The sequence below is a fragment of the Carassius gibelio genome, chromosome B5 (assembly GCF_023724105.1).
Source record: "Carassius gibelio isolate Cgi1373 ecotype wild population from Czech Republic chromosome B5, carGib1.2-hapl.c, whole genome shotgun sequence".
In the NCBI taxonomy this organism is placed as follows: domain Eukaryota; kingdom Metazoa; phylum Chordata; class Actinopteri; order Cypriniformes; family Cyprinidae; genus Carassius; species Carassius gibelio.
In genome coordinates this window covers 818,614-821,169 of record NC_068400.1, presented here as the reverse complement: position 1 = coordinate 821,169, position 2,556 = coordinate 818,614, and the positions used below count along the sequence as shown (strand labels likewise).

The following is a 2,556-nucleotide window of genomic DNA, read 5'->3' as shown; positions in this document are numbered from 1 at the left end:
GAACGGATGTCGTGCTAACAATCATAAACAACAGCACGTGGTGTCACAGGCGGTGGTCTTCAGAGTGCACCTGGAAAGACAATAATGGACGACACTCGTCTCATTGTGGAAGTTGAGAAATATCAAGTTCTTTATGATCCACACAATGTACTTTATAAAGACTTGCAGGAGAAGGAAAAAGCATGGGATGAAGTTGCAGCGGCTCTTATTGCAGATGGTAATTAATTTTATAGTGTTTTTGACGCTTTCGCTGGCACACGAGCAAACAACTCAATATTTGATTCAAAATTGATTCAATTGGAACCATTTATTTACAATTTCTAAATTACACATAAGCACACAAATAACAAAAGCAGGTGATACATGCATATATAATAAACAAGTAAATGCTGATTTCAAGATGAGCAGGAAGTCAAGGCTGTGAACCATTTACTATACACATAATTTAAAACCGTTTATTAAATTGGTTTTCAGGGTGTTTTTTGGTAAATTTGATTGCAAACAAACCCAGTGACAAGATGGTAATATGCACCATGTTCTCTCCTACGTCGGTTAATGGGATGAACCCAAAGTCTGGGTCTTTTTAGTCTCCTTAATAACAAATATAGCGCGATGGCCTTTCTTCTATCAACAACACGTACTGCACGGAAAACAAAGACATGACAAAGATCCAACAAAAGTAACAATTAAATTATTAATTAAAAAAGCTTCTTGCCTAGTCTTTTTATTTAAATGTATTTTAAATGGGAAATAAAGCAATGCGAACGTACCCATTATAGAGCACTCTGACCAAAATCTGCTGTTCAGTTGCGCGCTGCCTCCGCTGCCGGTGTGAAAGCAAAATAGGCGCGCGCTGCTTCTGCTCTGCCTACCTGCTGCTAACGCGCTGCTTCTGCTCTGCTGAAACTTGCAGTGTGAACCCGGCCTAATGAACCAGCGCCTGTTGATACCTGAGGTCTTCTTCTCCGACTCGCCTCCTCCAGGTGTCTGTGCCACATGATCGCATTGAAACTTGTAAACGTTCTCTGAGAAACACAGACATTCTGCTTGAGTTATGCATACAAGAAAACGTCTCGGTTATGTACGTAACCCTCGTTCCCTGATGGGAGGGAACGGAGACGTTATGTTGAACGACATATGGGGTCTCACTTGGGAGGCCAATCATCTCTGAATTTAAGAGAAAACGCCAATGAAAATTGGCTAGTGGATTAACATACCTGAGCCACTTCCCGTGCCAATGGGTATAAATAGGGCGACAGGTGCATCCACTCATTAGGTTTTACGCTGAGGAGCCGAGAACGTGTCCCGGCAACAGCGAATGGTTCAAGGTTGTGGCATGGGGACATAACATCTCCGTTCCCTCCATCAGGGAACGAGGGTAAGGTACGTAACCGAGACGTTCCCTATCTGTCGGTCACTATGAGTTATGTCGAATGACATATGGGGTCCTATGGAAAACGCCACAACCTGAACACCGTCACAACCCTGTGGCGCTGCAATTGTCGACAAGCCCTGGCGTGCCAGAAAGGCTATGCTTAAGGTCGTAACCTTCCCAAAGCCCCAGCGCAAATTCACTGACCTTGGTACCGAAGGGGCCAAAGGGTGAGTACATTGCTGCTGGAGAAGGCCATGCTGCTGTTCCGCCCACATAAAGTTAATGGAAGGGATTTCAAACTTCAGAGAAAGATTGCTTCAAATCTTCCCTATTTGTTCTTCCAGCTTGGCAAGACAATGGGGAAGCGAGCCTTAGGAAAAAGTTGCTACGGAGACCACATCCTACCCGTAGGGAGGTGACATGTCGATATACTGATATGGACTGACCCAGGGGGCAGTACTACATATGGAAGGGGTCTCTGAGGCAGGTCCTACCTTGGAGTAGGGAGAACAGGTCTGTCAAGGGAAGACACGGGTTTGCCAAGAGGGAAACCTTACCATGGAAGAATACACATATGGGATTACCTGTAGGGAACCCAGCCATATGAACACAGACTGCTCCGCCAAGTCTGATTGCCGAGGGTGCTGGAGGATGCACGACCAGGGTACGCCAACCGGGGAACTCTACTGGGAGAAAAAAGGCGCTCACATCCCTCTGTTAGGGGGAATGACGCAGCAAGCGTGACACCCAGCCAGCCCTTCCAGCTAATTTACCTGTTACCCAACACATGGGAAGAAACTGGCTCTACACGAAGGTTGCAAAACCTTGCGAAGGTGTTAGGTGTCGCCCAGCCCGCAGCTCGACAAATGCCTGCCAGAGAGGCGCCATGCGCCAACGCATAGGAGGAGGCCACACTCCATGTGAGGTGGGCCTTCACCCCCAGGGGGCACGGCTCGCCTTGGGAATGGTACGCCAAGGCAATGGCATCCACTATCCAGTGGGCCAACCTCTGCTTGGAGACAGCCTTCCCCTTCTGCTGACCTCCAAAGAAGACCAGGAGCTGCTCAGAGCTTCTGAAGCTCTGGGTGCGGTCCACGTATATGCGAAGCGCTCTTACGGGACACAACAATGCCCAGGCTGGATCTGCCACCTCCAGGGGCAGCGCTTGCAGGTTCACCACC

At 48.0% G+C, this 2,556-nt stretch overlaps 1 long non-coding RNA gene across 1 annotated transcript; it reads right to left on the bottom strand.

The window, feature by feature from the left end:
• Positions 1-276: 276 nt before the first annotated feature.
• Positions 277-907, bottom strand: LOC127957846 (uncharacterized). The gene is made up of 2 exons (XR_008153867.1): positions 771-907; positions 277-640 (listed from the first exon to the last, which is right to left on the bottom strand). It is a non-coding gene; the product is annotated as an uncharacterized LOC127957846 (long non-coding RNA).
• Positions 908-2,556: the final 1,649 nt, after the last annotated feature.